The 18,536-nt window shown below is 44.3% G+C and overlaps 1 protein-coding gene across 5 annotated transcripts in view; it reads right to left on the bottom strand.

Moving 5' to 3' along the window:
* FBXO25 (F-box protein 25) overlaps positions 1 to 18,536 on the bottom strand; it is an 823,789-nt gene that overhangs the window by 546,486 nt on the left and 258,767 nt on the right. The window contains exon 1 of one of the 5 annotated variants that reach the window (XM_078647897.1): positions 8,838 to 9,255. The exons of 2 other annotated variants lie outside the window; for them this stretch is intronic. The gene's annotated coding sequence lies outside the window, so the exon portion shown is untranslated. Of the gene's footprint in view, positions 1 to 8,837; positions 9,256 to 18,536 lie in introns of those variants that run through there. 2 more of the 5 variants (XM_078647892.1, XM_078647896.1) reach the window with 2 other exon arrangements.

Here is an 18,536-nt window from a genome sequence, read left to right as displayed (position 1 = left end):
AGTGTGACTTGTAAGCTATTGGTACCTTTTCACCTTCGTTAAAGGTGAAGTATGTGAATCCACATCTCCCTGGGATGATTCGGATTACAAGGTTGCGTACATTGTCGCGTGTTTGTAAGTGTGTTGTTGCCCACATGTCTGTTTGTACTGAACGCAAAATTTCTGTGTGTTTTTGAGTCCAATTAGTTGGTTTGAAATCAGGTTTGATTAGTTCGTAGGGAGGTTTAACCCTTTCTGCTTAATTCAGAATGTAAGTTCTTCCAAAGTTTAGGAATCCTAGAATTTACTGTATGTTTTTCAGCATTTTTGGAGTTTGGAGCATCGCACACTTTTCTAAAAGGTTTGCTGCCAGGCTTTTGCCTTCACTTGAAAGTTCGTATCCCAAGAATAGGACGTTGAGGTGGGCAATTCTGGACTTTTTAAAGTTGAATTGATACCCTTCTGAGGCAAACCCAAGTATTATGGTGTACACCCTGTTCAAGTGCCTGTCCAAATCATCATCTGTAAGGTAGATGTCATCGACATAAGATAATGCCTCATCATCAAACATTTGTAGTAACTCTGTTACTCTGGCTGAAAATATTCCTGGACTATTCTTGAATCCCTGGGGGAGACGGCAAAATTGTCGCTCTGTCCCCATGATTGAAAAAGCGGTCAAGTACCTGCTTTCTGGTGCAATGTTTTGACAGAAGAAACCGTTTGAAATGTCCAATGTTGTTTTGTATTTTTTGCGCACAATGTTATTCATCAGTGCTGCACTGTGTGCATTTTGTACTGCAAATGTTTTGCTACAAGAGTTTAAATGTCTGTAGTCCAAAACTAGACGATATGTATTGTCTGGTTTGGAGACAGGTAACAAAGGATTGTTCATTGACGAGGTGCATGTTTCAATCACCCCTTGGTGTTCAAGTTGATCTAAGATCTCCCCGACTTGCTTTTTAGCTTCCTGCTTTACTGGATACTGCCTCGGAGCAGTAGGTTGACTTTTTTAACTGGATTTTATGGTGAGGAGAAACCTTATCCCATCCCACATGATTTTTATATAATGCTGGAGCCTGGGTCACAGCCCATTTTCTGGCATAGGTGTATTTTTTTTTAATAGGAATATGATTAGAGAAGGCTGGCATAATGATTTATTTGCCATGTGGGCACTCCCTGACAAATTCAGGTGGCCAGTCTTTTTCAGCTAGAAGGATGTCATGAACCTTAGATAGTTTTTCCCAAAACAGTGTTTTTATTTTCCTAGTTATATCCCCCTCTATCCGGAGCGTTACTGCATATAACTTATGGGGTACACTAACCCTAGTGTTGGCAGTTACAACCTGAATGTATTCATTCAGATCCACTGTCTCCAGATGATCCTTCAGGATCCTGCGAGCTATGGTGACCTCTGCTGCGCTGTCCAGCATTGTCTGGGCCCACTCCCCGTTCTTGAGTTGTGTCCTCAAGATCTTTGGCATGTCTGATTTTTAGACTTGCTACCTTCTTTTTGGTGAATTGGGTTTTCTTATTCTTCGGAATGTGTTGATCGTCTTTGGACTTCACGCGTTCTTCTTTTTGTTCTGATCGTCCTCTTCTTTCGGATTTCAGCGAGGAAGTCTGAAAGGTACGAGAGGATCGTGTATCAGTATCTTGATATCTATCAGGTTTTCTTATTTTATCCCTATTTCGAAGGTTATATCTATTCTCAGAGGGCTCCTTCTGAGGAGACCTTCCTCTGGACTGAGAACACTTTTTTTTAGGAAGTGTCTGTTTAGTGTTCTCCCACTTCTTTTTAGGAGTAGTGAGATTATTTTTGATAAAAACTTTTTCAGGATTTTCTGTTAGTTCGGGCTTTACAGGTTTCCCTCCCAAACTATCTCTACCTAGTTCTTCATAAGATTTTTCAATAATTCTGGCAAGTTCATATGGTTGCTCAGTAATATCTGTTTCTTTTAGCTTTTAGCCACAGATGCTGCTTCACCTTTAATGTTGGCTAATAGTATAGCCGAGACCTGTTTGAAATCTTTCAGTAATTTCATACCAAGATTTAACGCCGGTTCTGGACCGTATTCATTTTGAATCTGTCTTAGAACGTCTGGTATTACCGCCATAGACGGGACACCATGTGTTTTTGTGTAGATTGAAGCAAAGACTGTACCCCAAGTGCCACAGTCCTCTACATGTGGTGCAATCCCCATTGGTAGACAGATTGATAGAATCCTGTGTTACTCATGAAGTGTACTATCGGGAAATACTTCCTCTATTTGAGTAATTTTCTGGGCTAACCAGAATGGAATGTGTTCCCTTTTTGCGGGCAACTTACCGATTACTGACTGTATAGTCTGTGATGTGATTTTGTTTGTATTCCCCAGATGAGGGGTGTGCTGTGGAATTCTTACAGCTGGTTGGACTGTTAAAGTCCGCATGACATACTGTACCAATTGTCTATGTATTTTAATTAATTGTTTTAGCTGAGCTAACAGTTCTACATCTGTCATTCTTTCAATTTCAGGATGTGGTGTATAGCTTGCTAATACCGGCCATGTAGCTCCTGGTCTACCTAGTGGACCGAGCCTGGTAATGTGATTTTGATGTTGTAGGGCGCCATTAAACCAGAACTGATGCTCTTGGTAAGTTAGTGGAATTCCAAGGCATATTTATACCCTGAAGGTGCCTGGTTTGACGTATGGTTGGACATAATAACGTCATCAAAGAGTATAGACGGGCGTTTTCAATAAAAAGATTTATTGAACAGTCTTCTTTCTCAAGCATAATAAATGAACTGCTACAATCGTAACACAGTTTGTAAAATATAATGCATACAGTATAAATAGTAGAATAAAATAATACTGTAAGAGCATCGTATGGTTCCTAAACCATATAAAAATACATACATAAATAACAGAGGCTAAAAGTTCTCAACTGATGCTTCTAAAATACGCCTACCCCGGTGTACCTAAGCTTAGTACGAGGGAAGAAGTAAGTGACGTGTAGCATAAATGTAGTATTCTTTTGCCAAGAATCTGCCCAAGATTTCTCTAAGAGTCTAATCAGCTCCGTACCTTAGTTTAGAATGGAGAAGGCTGGTCTCGGGACTCGATTTACCAACAACCGGCAAGGGTAGCTTGGAAACACTGGAGCTGGATTTCTCGGCAGGAGAAAAGATAGCGTCTCTCTCAGTGCGTCTGCTGGAGGGTCGGCTTCCTTCGGCACTTGCTGTAGCAGGCTGCGACAGGCAAGTAGATAGTCGAACTGCTCCAAACCACTGTGTGTTTGCTTGGGCAAGTGTGGGCATATTTATACCTTGAAGGTGCCTGGTTTGACGTATGGTTGGACATAACGTCATCAAAGAGTCTCAGTTCTTTGAAAACTCCATGAGTTCTTGGATAAATCAGTGCTCAAGCAAGGGGAAGTCCCTGACTGCTGAAGGCGGGTTTTTCCAAGAAATCGTTGTGGAGTTTCAGAACTAGTGGAAGTAGCCCTGCCGTATTTGGACTGCATGAGCTATGCCTAAATATGGTTATGATTTCTATGCCTATATGAGGATATATTCATTTGTACCTATATAAGGGCATGAATCGGGAAACTTAGAATAGGGTCCTAAAATAATGGTATACAACGGTTAGCACGCATTTTTTACAACGCGGTACTGTTACCACGCTACTTTTACCACGCAAGTCGATACAACGACTTGCGCTGGGGGGCGCTCCAGGATAGTAAATAGTTTAATTTACTATCCAACTCCTTTCCCTAGAGTCCACGGGGATTGGAGTTGGAATAGTAAATTAAAAAATTTACTATCCAGCGCCCCTCCACGCAAGTCGTTGTAACGACTTGCGTGGTAAAAGTAGCGTTGTAACGGTACGCGTTGTAAAAGTACGCGTGGTACCGTCATACATCCAAAATAATACACAACAAAGTGTGGTGGAAGCAAATATTGGAATATGATCAAAACAAATTAATGCACTTGGTGATTCATTTCAACACATTATTGTTTGTGCGCTGTACAGTTTTCTTAACCCCTCCCATGCTGGTGACGGAACCGCTCCATCACCAGCCACGGACGCACTGTGCTGATGACGAAGCGGTTCCGTCACGGCCCGCTCGGCGCGCATGCACTGGACGTTCTGATGAGCGGGCGGAACCGCTCCGTCATCAGCACAGCGCACCCGAGGCTCGTGACCGAGCGGTTCCGTCACGAGCATGGGAGCGCCGTGCGGCCCCCCTAGCGCTGCGGCGGAATTGCACCGCAGCGAAGGGGTTAAATAACTGGGTCTGTGAAAAGTTAATGGTTATTTCAATTGAAAACATGTTGTCTGTAATGACAGTGTGCTACCATCCCATACTTCATTCTACGGCACTCTACTGTGCGCTAGTCCACCCTACCCCCTCTATGCTTTGCCACTCCACTTCTCCAATCAACTCTTTGCCGCTCCAATCTACGACGCTCCAAGTCATTTCACTCTAACCCATTCTACACCATTTCAGTCTAATTTACGACATTCCACTGTACAATACTCTAAGCCACTTCACTCTATGACACTGTACGCCATTTTACTTCACGCAACACCACTCTGCGACACTTTACTCTAATCTAGGCTATGCTACTTGTTGTAAAGTGTATTTTAATCTCCTTATCTGTCATCTATATTCTCATACTTTCTAGCTTGCCTGTATTTAGAATGTTATATATGTCATAGAATGCTTGCTAAGAAATGAGTCTTCACTTGGTGATGGAAGGCTGAGCATCCAGGAGGACAGCTCCTGGTGGGGCTTACTTAACTGCTTATTTAACCATTTAACTACCATCATGGTTCACCTATACCATCTGTAACTTCAATTACAATAAATACTAATTTGGAACTACAACTTGACTCCATGAAGATTACTACATTATTTCATTGGCGACGATTTGGACTACAAACCCACGCGTGGATGCTATTTTAAAAGATTTCTACATTGATTTTTACTGTTTCAAAGTCTTCAAATACATCTAAGAACTCTAACTCAACAACTAAGAACCCAAGCACTTACTTGCAACTACATTGTTGGCTGCCTGTGCCCCACCAGTGACCAACTTTCAACGGTCAGCCTCACCTGGGCTTGCCAACATCAACTTAAGCTTGGTGAGTTCTCTACTTATTTCGAATTTTTAAAATTATTTACTGCTACACCTGATTTTAAAACCGCTGCTCCTGTTAAAACTCTTTCTCCTGATTGAAAAGAGACTGCCTGACTGTGCTTGATTAGCCTGCTGATTGAAAACCTACACGATATTATTTTATAAACTATCATCACAAGCATGTACCTGTTTTAAAACGTTAATTCAATTTACACGGTGCTGATATGTAAACCTGCAGTTTGTTTTTCAAGGAAACAGTTGTTAAGTGAAAGATACACTTGACTTTAAATTTGGATAAAGCCCCTGTGTGAATGTCCGTGGATTCCTACAACTAAAAGAGTTAACTGTCTGGACACCGACTTAATTTTAAAAAAACGAAAGACTTCAATATTGCACCCGCCCGAGTTATGGGTTTTTTATCTGTCACCATCTGTTATGGATGTACCTTTTTTCCGACCCTGCTTGTCTGATAATTGCAGATTTATGGGAACAGCTGGGCGAAATGAAAGCATTTGGAAAGCCTTTCACTTTGTTCGTAATTTATATTTCCTGTTCACAACGTGACATACAAGATGAATTTACACTTCAAACATTTAAATTACGAACTGTGTTTTTATTAGTTAACAAGTGAAAAATTTACTTTTACCTTGCCGGTTCAACTCGGCAGTTCAACCGCCATAAGTACATTTAAAAGTGGCACCAGCGCGTGCATCCAGCGCGTTCATATTGCGTGCACCCTCACAAGAGTTCGATGTACTCTCTTGTTTCCAGTTACAATGACGTGCCTTTAGCGTCAATGACACTGCGCTGTAACTATGAAGAACATTCCTGTGCCTTAAACCACCCGGCACGACGTGAGAAAACGTGCTACCATCTTCACGTTACTTCAAAATATATCTTATATTCAGCACGTCTTAACCAGCACCTCTTCTGGACGTGTCTTCTTCAAGTTCAATCTCTCTATTAAAGTCTGTTTAAATTCAGTAGTAGTACAATTCTGACTACACGAAGTAAATTAAATAAACAGAGCGCCACATATGACCTTCATCTACTGAAATGCAGTGCTGCTGTTTCTTCGATGTGTCTCATGATATTCAGAATTTCTAATTCTTCAGCGCAGGTACTGTTTCTTTCTTCTTGAACTACAACGCCTAGCATATATTCCGGTTGACAACGGTGACAACTTTATTTATTTTATTTTATTGTTTTAAAATTATTATTACTATTTAAAACTGAGAATTCCTTCACTTATAAGGTTTCAACTATTTTTAGTATGCTACGCTGTAATGAACTAGTGTTCATATTGTGATGACTTTTAAAATAAAAAAATTGCATTTTAATGTTAGATTGCAACAAATATAATTATAAATTATTTATATAATTTTTAATTCAAACTTTAACTTGGTGATGTTATTTATCTTCTAAATGAATTCAACAATTTGTGCATAATTTATGAGTCGACACTATTTGTCTACGCCTATTGATTTAAAGTGATGTTTTATGTCATTATTCAATTTATGCATGTTGTATGAGTGGGCACTAATTGTCTACGCCTATCGATATAAAATGATATTTTCTATCATTATTCAATTTGTGCATAATTTATGAGTAGACACTATTTGTCTACAATTGTCGGGTTAAAGTGATAATTTTATCATTATTCATTTGATGCATGTTTTATTAATGGACAATATTTATGTCTACAGCTGCCATTGCCGGGTTAAAGTGATAATTTTATCATTATTAATTGATGCATGCTTTATTAATAGACAATATTTATGTCTACAGCTGCCGGTTTAAAATAAGATTTTCTGACGTCATTCTTTAAATTCAGTGCTGTTTTATGATAGTTAAGCTCGAGCTCTCTATATTAATATTATATCTTCTTTTTGCGCAAAATAGTTTTTCTACTCCTGATTATTTCCTGTGCGTAGACGTACGTCACATGGAATTTTGGTTTTATTATACTCGTGATACTTAAGTTTTAATGCTTTTCTTATATTACTTTAATTAATTATTCTTGCTGATAACATTTCTTATTCATGTTAAGTGTTATTCTTTCACCTTTACATGAATTTCACCTTTACTTGAATTCCTAATTATATTTATTCATTCTTGTTATATCTTTCGCTACTTGGTTCATTGTTTCACAATTACGCCAGTCTGGCCAATTGGTGTGGTTGACGATCCCGTGGACTTTGTGTACGATGTCCTTCTTCTTATTAATGTTTTTTTTTTCTACAATAAAGAAAGAGGATGTCTTGTGTCTTGTATTTTATTTCATTACTTTTTTATATTAGTCCTATTCTAGACATATCTATTCTAGATTCTTACTAGTTCTGTTTTTCTACATAATTACTTCTTCCTGTTTAGTGTATTTAGTTATACACATCTCTCTTCTCTGGTGTAAGAAAAGGGGATATGTTGTAAAGTGTATTTTAATCTCCTTATCTGTCATCTATATTCTCATACTTTCTAGCTTGCCTGTATTTAGAATGTTATATATGTCATAGAATGCTTGCTAAGAAATGAGTCTTCACTTGGTGATGGAAGGCTGAGCATCCAGGAGGACAGCTCCTGGTGGGGCTTACTTAACTGCTTATTTAACCATTTAACTACAATCATGGTTCACCTATACCATCTGTAACTTCAATTACAATAAATACTAATTTGGAACTACACCTGGACTCCATGAAGATTACTACATTATTTCACTACTCTATGTCAGTCCACCACACTCTATGCCACTCCACGCTATGCCACACCACTCGATGACACGTTACTCCACTCAGTGCTACATCATTATACTTTTAGCCTTGTTGAAAATACGCTTGTGTACAGCATAGCTCAAAATCATTCGCAAAGCCAATTGCTCTTGCATAGAAGAGACCTATTGCCTTTACCAGTGCTTGTTTTGAAACCATAACCAGTCGCTTCTCACATAGACCCTCTCTAAGGAGCACACTTAAGTCACCCATAACTATAAGGAAAGTGGACTAAATGCAAGGAATGGTTTCCTTTGCATGCAAGACTAACCACAATAACCAATGGACTGACTACTAACTTTGGGCTCACGAGTAGCGTGTTACTCGCCGTAAGGCGCTTCAACGCCGCGTCAGAGGCAATAAGTGCTATATAAATACAAGTTAAATACACTCCGTTCTTTTCAACGTTTACCCTGGATGTACATCTATGTCCAAGATAAACAGTACATGAAATAAGGTATTATTTACAACTATGGGTTCGCAGGATACATACAACATGCCATATAAAATACTGTACTAGTACCCAACCATACCAAATGCATTTGGACAGCGTATTACTTTTTAAAGCGGTAAAACGCGGATAACATTTAAAGTAGATGGCTTTAAGATCCTGTCTGCACCACCAATATCCCTCATTTTTAAACGGAACACATTATTCTAAATAGGAATTTCCGTGGCTATGTCTTCCTATCCTAACATCGCAGGAACGCGGAAGGAGAATTCTGCTGTTAAAGCTGGACAACAGGGGGCGGCAGAGCCTCCACGGACCGTACCAACTGCTTGCTAGTCTGAGCCAAGTACAGAGTAGCTAGCCAGTGTTGGTTTTATAACGGCGGGGAAGCTGCGTATGTCGTACACTGGCCCACTTCAGAGCCGCCGTAACCTTTTTTCACCGGAGCAACACCTTCAAAACATGGACGCGCCCGGTGAAACATCATGATTCACGAAGACGCGAGCTGGTAACTTACCTCGCCACTCCAGGAAGCAGCTCGATAAGGAATCAACCGCTCAGCGAAGGCAACACCGAACAGCTGCTACGTCATCCGGAAGGCACCATGTTGTTAGGTACTAGAAGGCACGCGCACTACGTACTGTGAGGGTAGGGCACCACCTCCTTAATGCTAACGAAAACGTTAATCTAGTTTCTCGCTGGAGTGTATCCATAGATTTCCGGGGATGCTGAGCAGCTTTTTCTTTTTGACACTTTATGGCTATGCCACTATCCTACATCTCGAGACTTACAATTTTGTTAATTCCAAGAATGTGTTATTTAAGGTTAGTCCTTTTAAAACATTCTCTACTCCAATGAGCCTTCTTGAATACATTAATTTCATACGGTATTGTTCTCTACATCGCCCTCAGACATGTATGCTGTTAACGGCCTACGGAATTCCACATATCTTATTTTTTTTACCTCTCTCTCCTGTCTCTTCCCAGTTGTTGGCATCTATGCAGGATCACCCACGTGGGAGCAATTAAAAAGTACCTTAAACTGTAACCAGCAGTTTTGAAAATTAAAAAACTATACAATATTAAATACTTGGTCTCAGTGCTTTAACTGGAAATATAAACGTTCAGGTAGTCACTATTTGGAATACCTGTCTGCTCCTGAGAAGTGCTGGTACTCTCCTAATAAATGTATTGTAGCAGTGCTGATACGTACAATTAGAATTAAAGAAGTGCAGGTACTGAAAACTGGACAGTACCAGCCCATTAAAAGCACTGGACTCTTTATTTACCTCATCGCAGTTATTACGTTTCGGTGTTACCCACCTACAGACACCAATAATTATCCTTTCACACCCAGTCATTAAACATGAGGTAATTCCCACCGCCGACATGAGACACCTAGAAAGTCCAAAAGACAGCACTTCGCACTCATCGCCGTATAAGGCTAGGAGGTACTCAAATATTTACCGTTTTTTCTCATGTTCTGACCGGGGCATATGTTGGAGGTTGGGGCAGGGCTAGGCTGGCTGTAGCGGTCATCGGGCGGGAGTGTTGGAAGGGTGAGGTCATTGTTTGAAAAGGAATTCCCCTTCTATAATACCAAAGTGCCCAGGGTGCGCAAAGCGGGCGCAAATGCACTTATTATAATACGACCCCTGTTTGTGCTGGAGACCTCCCGAAGCTTTGTGTGCGCAGCCTCTGCTGTGCTGTCACTTGCGGTGGGCACTTTAATCGAGTGCTTTGCGCATTCTGAGGGGATGCTTCTTTCTGGGATTGCACGGCCCTTGTTCCTGCATGTTTCTGTAATTGCGCAGCCCCTGGTGTCTCCGTTTTTTGGGCATATGTATTGCAGTGGTCTACGAGCATGCACGTTGGAATGAGTTTATCAACCATGGAAGAGATGCAGATGCTCGGCATTTGGTAATTGACACGCTTATTTAAACACAGCTTTGGGAGGGAGGGCGAGCGGGGGGAGGTTAAAGCAGACCAAAAGGCTTGAATGTGGAAAAGGCCGCTTTATTAGGAACAGGTGCACATTACAAATAATAAACCTTGGCAAAGCCTTCCAAAACTAATCCTCACTAAATAAATAAATAAACCTAAACCCCGCCCCCACCCCTCCCCTAAAATTTCATGGCCCCTCCCCCACCCATACAATACAACAATTCAAACATTACAACAACATTATAAAACATTACATCATCATATAAACATAACGTCATCATTATAAAACATGTCGTCATCATTATAAAAATACGTCATCATTATAAAACATTACATCATCAACAACCCAAATAACATTATGAATACCAGGCCCTCCATAAACCAATCGCCTGCCTGACCCTTCACCCCTGTCAAACCCCCCCAAAACATCTAAACGGTCAACCAATGACCAACTCATCTTTCCTGACGATAAACAAACCTGACCATTAATCACCAAAATCTGACACAAACAGCCCTGAAACAACTAGCCCCCGCACCACACCTGTTCCAAGCGACAATTACAAATTAAATCCCCTGCACACCTGCTCCAAAGAAAAAAGCCATCCAAATGAAGAGAAAAAAGGGGGGAATATACGAAAAAGAAAGGGGGATGACAAAAATATAAAGTAAACGGAAAAAAGAAAATCTGCACTAATGAAAAAAGGAATGGGAGCGAGGGGGGGAACATTTTTTCACAATCTAACCTCCCAGCAACCAGGTCACCAAACCTAAAATGGTGGCTGGGAGGAGGAGCCAGGGACCTATATAGCCAAGGCTACTAAAACTACTAAAAATAGCCCAAAACATTCTAGAATGTTCTGAGCTTCAACCCTGCCCCCCCCGCAGCCCTCCCAAATCGCCCGGGGGGGACCTCCCTGCGGTCGGCTGCCCCCCCCCAAGTCCCCCTTGGGAGGGAGGGCGAGGGGGGAGGTTAAAGCAGATCAAAAGGCTTGAATGTGGTAAAGGCCGCTTTATTAGGAACAGGTGCACATTACAAATATTAAACCTTGGCAAAGCCTTCCAAAACTAATCCTCACTAAATAAATAAATAAACCTAAACCCCGCCCCCACCCCCTCCCTTAAAATTTCATGGCCCCTCCCCCACCCATACAATACAACAATTCAAACATTACAACATTATAAAACATTACATCATCATATAAACATAACGTCATTATTATAAAACATGTCGTCATCATTATAAAACATTACGTCATCAACAACCCAAATAACATTATGAATACCAGGCCCTCCATAAACCAATCGCCTGCCTGACCCTTCACCCCTGTCAAACCCCCCCAAAACGTCTAAACGGTCAACCAATGACCAACTCATCGTTTCCTGACGATAAACAAACCTGACCATTAATCACCAAAATCTGACACAAACAGCCCTGAAACAACTAGACCCCGCCACCCAGGAAGGTGGGGGGGGGACTACCCCCCCCTTACTGCCCCCCCAGTAGGAAAAGAAAAAGAGAAAATACCTGCAAAAAACACTGTTGCATCGTCAAAGACCTTGCCAAAACCTCTCGTAACTCCAACAAGTACAAATCCATACCTACTCTGGAAAGGTGGACCCCATCATCCCTGAAGAACTCTACCAACTCAAAACGAATCTCTTTATGAGAAACTCTCCCAAAACCAAGCTGACGGCAAAATCTAGAAACCTCAGCATTCACCTTCTTCCTGGCTCGATCAATCGCTCTAGGATTCACTGCTACTCTCCAAAACCTACGTGGCATCAATTCCGTCCAAAAAACATGGCAGCCAGCCCAATGCTCCTTAATAAGCGCCAAATCCTTCTTGATGGCCCGCAACAGAACCACACCCTTAGTTGCGCAAAGATCGTTCTCACCCAAATGGATCACTAATATGTCCGGGCTGCAACCCCCCACCATACCGTTATTAAGGCATGTAATCAGTGACCTCCAGAGCATCCCACCTTTACCTTTCCAAACAATATTAAACATTCTGACATTAAAACCCAATGTTTCTCCAAAATAACTTTGGGCCGCTTGAACCCGGGCCCATTTCAGGAACGAGTGCCCCACAATCCAAACCGTCACCGCTTGAGATCGGGGCCCAGCAACTGAACCTGAAAAAGAAAAAACAGTAAATGCTCATGCAAAGGAAGATGACGCATGCGCCTCCTCCGCGTCACCTCTCACGTATCGCTGAAAGCACCTTGATGACCATCGCCCCTACCTCATGATATCCCCCTGTGACCAACCTCTATTAAACGCTTCAGTTGCAGCGCCAATCCTAAAAGAGTGCGTACCGTAAAGCTCCCCATCCAAACCAATGCGCTGTAAAGCCTTACGCAGGACCATGCGAAATTGATAGGCTGTAACAGGAGATTTATTAATATGCTGAAACACAAGATCATCATCACCACCCCCTGATAAGGAATGCCAACGACGAGCCAACAGCAATGGGCATGTAACTCTAGGGGAATTCACCTCCAACCACACTCCTTTACCCAACTTCTTCTGATCAGTTTTAGAGCTAGCCAGCCACACATGAACACCCTCCTCTGAGCAAAAAACATCTCGCCAACAAATCCCTCCCTTGGATTTAGAACCCAACAACTCAGATACCCGAAAAGCACCAAAGAACATAAAAGCCAATAACATGGCAAACAAACAGGCCTCGAAGTCATCTGTACAAACAGAGGGCAAAATTGCTAATAAACGCGCCAGAGTCTGCCAAGATAATGGAGCCCTCAACCTTCTATTACTCCCCTGTTCTCTGGCCCAACCCTCAAGCATTCTCCTGCCAATCTCACCAGCAGAGGGGGAATAACCCCAAAACAATTTACCCATAAAGGAAATGCCCGCCAACTTTCCTGAAATAGTCACTCTAGACAGACCCTTGTCCATGAGGTCCAAAATAAACTTAACTACATCCTCAGAACGACGCCAAACCTCTTCACGCCTAGAAGCTCCAGATTCCAAAAACTCCTTCCAGGCCAAAGAATAAGCAGAACGCGTAGACACTGATAAAGAACCTACCACCAGTTGTAAGACCCAACGTTGCCTACGTGCCACAGATGTATCGACATCGGGGTTGGTGATGAGTCCGCCTCCCTGGCCAGTCCATGGAATCTCTCTCAGTGCGAACGAGACAAAGCATCCGCTATGTCATTGTCCACACCAGGAATGTGCAAAGCGAGAAAGTTAATGTCATGTTTCAAGCAGCCCAGCACAAAGACTCTCATGAGTTTCAATACCTGTTCATCTCTGGCAGATTGCCGATTCACAATCTCCACCACAGCCATGTTGTCAACGCGGAAAAGAACTTTTTTGTGTGCCAAATCCTCCCCCCAAAGAGACAAGGCAACCAGCAAAGGAAAAAGCTCCAAAAAAGTAATACTCCGACCACCATTCAACCAATCCTCAGGCCAGTGTTCCGCACACCATTTACCATTCCAGTACAGTCCAAAACCCTCACTGCCTGCAGCATCAGAAAACATTTGCACATCCCATTGAAAACCAACATCTCTCACCAAAGGCAAACCGTTAAAGGAAGTGAGAAAAAATTCCCACGTACGCAAATCTTCTTTGACACCCGCTGACATACGTACACGGTGGTGAGGCAAATGCTGTCCTGCCAGAGCCCTGCCTAATCTGCGACAAAAAGTCCTTCCTGATCTCACCACCATGTAAGCAAATTTGAGGTGTCCCAATAGCACTTGAATTTCTTTCACAAACACCTTCCGTTTTGTCAACATAACACCCAACAACTCCAACATCTTCACATTTTTATCATCTGGCAAGCAAGCTTGCATTGCCACTGAATCGATTTCGATCCCCAAAAAAGACAAGATTGTGGCAGGGCCCATTGTTTTCTCAGGAGCCAAGGGCACCCCCAAATTCTCCATGAGCCCTTGGAAAGTGTCCAAAGCTGTCTGGCACTCCGCGGAGCCCGGGGACCCAACAAAGAAGAAATCATCTAGATAGTGCGTTACCAGTGAATGACCAGACTGGTGTGTAAAATGCCACTGTAAAAAGGTGCTGAAACATTCAAAAAGGGCACATGATATGGAGCAACCCATCGGCAATGCTTTGTCCACCTACCTATTCCCGTCAAAATGGATACTCAGAAGACTCCAATCATCTAGATGGACTGGAAGCAGTCGGAAAGCAGACTTAATGTCACACTTAGCCATCTCAGCAGCTGCGCCCGCGGTCACAACAAGTGACATGGCCACGTCAAATGAGGAATATGAAACTGAAGAAGCATCCGTATCAATAAAATCATTAACAGATGACCCCTCCGGCCATGATAAATGTTGAATAAGTCTGAATTGCCCCGCCTCCTTCTTGGGGACCACACCAATAGGTGAAATAATCAGGTCACGGATCGGCCACTCATGAAAAGGGCCTGCCATCCTTCCTTCATGTACCTCCTTATTCAATTTTTCTTGCACCACTACACTATGTTCAGATGCTGACTTCAAGTTGTCAGCCCAACGTCTCTGCCTTGGTCCCAAATAGCCTAAATGAAAACCAAATTGAAAACCCTCCAGCAATCTCTGTTTAACACCTACATCCTCAAATTCCTGAAGGGCAAGCTGTGACTGCGCCAGCTTAACTGGCGTATGAGCCTTTGGGCCCAGTACCCTGTGCACCTCTACCTCCTCGACCCCCTTGAAACTGCTGGGACGTCCCAGAACCTCCTGCATTTGACTGATTCCCTAGCTGGCCACCCGCTGGTTTGTAACCCCAACATCTAACCAAGGGGTGTCGTCTACCACATCCGCAGCATTCCTGCCTATACTTGCAATATTCTCTACTACACGACCCCTTGTTAAATTCCCAGCATGTGCCACTTCCTGACTGTGTATTGGACGCACTCCCCACCCCACCACGGGTGGGCTTGCCTTGAAAGGGCCGGTAAATCAAGGGTAGACCACTGGCTGTAAAAATTGTCTTACCCCCTGAGGCAGCCCCCATCGTATGCTGCCATAAATCCGTATCCAGCTCCCCCCATTTAGCCTCTGGATCCCATGCCATCCTAGCCCTAAATTCTTCATCATATTGGGCCCAAGCACATCCCCCTCCAGTTAATTGCGCCTTCCGAATGACATCCATGTATTTAAAAATAGATATGCTGCGCTCTGGAAACTTTTCACAGTACACACTTGCATATATAAGAAATGCTGCTGTCCAATTCTCAATAGTTAACGGAACTCTTGGACGCTTTGCAAGCTCATATTCCTCCTCCTTAGAACCCTCCTTTGATCGTACTTCACGATGGAGGAGTTTCAGTATTTCAACATACTCACCCTTCCAAATGCGCTCCTTTGTAGACAACATTAAATGAGCGCCCAAAGGTTTAGTAACACCCATGTAAGGCAATTTTTTAATCTTCAATTCCTTGCTGTCAAGAGTCTCCTTAACGCCTCCAGCAGCCTCAGTATTTGTACTACTTTCAACTTTGCCTGCAGACCCAAAAACTTCATCCGTGCCCACAGCACATACCTCCCTTTCGATAACCTCCCTTCACCAACCCCAGCAAAACCAACCACTGCCGTCCCCACAGACAGCATTGTAGGTTTGGCCTGTGTAACTGGCTTCTCACCTGGCAACAGAGAAATGGCTCGCACAGATTCCGCCCGTGTTGTTGAAACATCAAGCGTAGCCCGCCCTCGAGGAGCCCTAACTGGCGGGCCGTGCTCTCGTCTTTCCTGAACTAGCCTTGATACTTTCTGGTTCTGAAAAACACTACGAGACACATTAGAGGGCTCCCCCCATCCACCTCACGCAGTTCACCTTCTTCAGGAGTATCGTCGTCATAATCCAACACCACCGCCTCCATATCAGGAGGGAAAGTAACACTTCGGGTCTTACCCAACCCTTCATCAACAACATTACTCTTAAACTGATTAGAAGATCCTCCTGGCGGGGGAGCAGACTGTACCCGCCTGTACCTCCCCATGCATTGACTCTGTAGCTCCATAGCCAATGGTAAGGTGGACCACCTAGACCTGCTATTCGGCGGGGCCAGCGAGATCGCGCCAGACCTGCATGTGCTGACCGCGACGGGCTCCCTCGGTGGAACAGAAAGGGCCGCGCTAGGCGCTTTCCTCACTTCACCTCGGCGAAGCTGGGCTGGGCCACGCCATACAGAGTCTGGACCGCCGCACCGATCCCCCTCCTCTAAAGAAAAAGTTTGGACTAGTGTGCTGGGTTCCCTAGTCATAACACCTGCCACAAGCTCTGGCCGCTGCAATACCACAGTACCAACTGACCTCTCCTGCAACCTATCAAATGCCAATCCCCTACCAAAACTTCTCAGAGGCACCTCCCTCACCGGAGAAGTACCTACCACATCGTCTTCATCACTCCAATCCAATCTAGTATCGGAAAGCGCCGCAGAATCACCTCCACGCAACAACCCCTTCGACATTGCCTGTTCTTCATCCTGCCTCCGTGCCCCACCATGATCCACAAGCCCATGACCAAAACTGTCTAAACCAGAGTGATGCGCCTCAAATTGGGGGCCACCCGTACCCCCCGACCAATTAGGAACAGTCCTGGAAGGCCCCTTAAATGAAAAACCGCCTACCTGCCCAAAACCACCACTATAGTGAGAAAAAGTGCCAGGCACCACATCTCCAAAGGCAACCTCAGGCACATTCTGCCAAGTCCCAGAAAACCTAGAAACTGCTGGCCCTTCCTTCCCAACCCTACCCTCGCCCTGAAGAGAAAAACATGACTTGCTGGCATCCCTTGTTCCCATGAAAGCCACATCCCCTTCTCCACTGGCAGCGTGCAACCCTTGATCCCGAAAACTCGCAACCTGCCCCACACCACCATGAAGAGAAGAACAAGGAACCAATTGCTGCGCATCAACAGGAAAAGTTTGTAAATCATTCTGAGCACCTAAAATTGAACCACCAGACCCAGCGGATGTACCTTCCGCTTCAAAAAGGACCCCAGAACTAGAATCCCCTACCCCCATTTGAGCCCACTCACCCTCGCCTCTGGAATTCCCCAACACAGACAATGGAACTCCCTGAGAAGCAGGAGTTGAAAACAACAAAGGGCTGCCAACACTCCCCTCCTCATTGTAAAGCGCTATCCTTGAATCAGGGCCCGAAAAAACCTGACCACTTTGAAGAACAAACTCCCCATGGCCCCCCGCCCCACCTGTCTCCTGACCGCCCCTACTCCTCACCTCCACAAACTGTGTATCAGCTGCAAATTGCCCCACACAATTCGGCTCAACAAGCTGCAACATCCCCTGGCATGAGACCTGCCCATCACCCAGCTGTAAAGACCCTCTGCGTGCCCCACGCTTCGAAAAACTTGAAACCGGCACAGACAAACGCTCTGTCACAGGGTCAGAGGCGGAGCGCTTCCTGGATCCTCTCCTCCCTCCCCACTTGGAGCCCGGCTTTAACGACAGTACTTCAACGCCCCTCACCTGCGGGCGAGACGCGAAAGCCGACTGCTCCGCTACCGGCATCTCAAATGGCCCCCCCCGCCTCCACAGTTACAGGCGGATGCACGCCGGGCATAACAAAACGTCCCCCCCCCCGAAACAGCGCGCGCTGCCTCAGAAGGGGCCGGCTTCCTCATGCGAGACCGGCCCTTTTCAATCACCTGACCCGCCCGGCGCTTCTTCGGTGAGGAGCACGCCGCAACCACCGCAGCCACCCCAGCAGAGGCCTGACGCTGGGGACGCGCCGGCCCCCCGCCAACCACTAAATCCATTCTGCCGGCCTCAGAGAGTAAGCGCAATGCTTCCAAAACACGAAAATCCTCTATGATGAAACGGTAAGAAAAACGCTAGCTTGAAAAACAAAATTTACTAAAGGCGAACACACTAAAACTATGACAAATTTTATTCACAAGCTAACCTCCCAGCCACCAGGTCACCAAACCTAAAATGGTGGCTGGGAGGAGGAGCCAGGGCCCTATATAGCCAAGGCTACTAAAACTACTAAAAATAGCCCAAAACATTCTAGAATGTTCTGAGCTTCAACCCTGCCCCCCCCGCAGCCCTCCCAAATCGCCCGGGCGGGGGACCTCCCTGCGGTCGGCTGCCCCCACCCAAGCCCCCCTTAGCATTTCACCCTGTTATTTTGTCACTTTGCAGCCTGGGCATGTTTGCTGAGTACTGCTTTCCGGTTGCTGTTGACTGTTGGCTGTTTTATTTCTTGACATCTTTATGGGGAAACATTCAGCTAAAAGCCATAATACTGAGGAGGATTATGTTGTAAAG

Source organism: Lissotriton helveticus, chromosome 6 (assembly GCF_964261635.1).
Source record: "Lissotriton helveticus chromosome 6, aLisHel1.1, whole genome shotgun sequence".
Taxonomy (NCBI): Eukaryota; Metazoa; Chordata; class Amphibia; order Caudata; family Salamandridae; genus Lissotriton; species Lissotriton helveticus.
The sequence above is the reverse complement of the archived record's forward strand: the minus strand, read 5'-3'. Positions and strand labels throughout refer to the sequence as shown.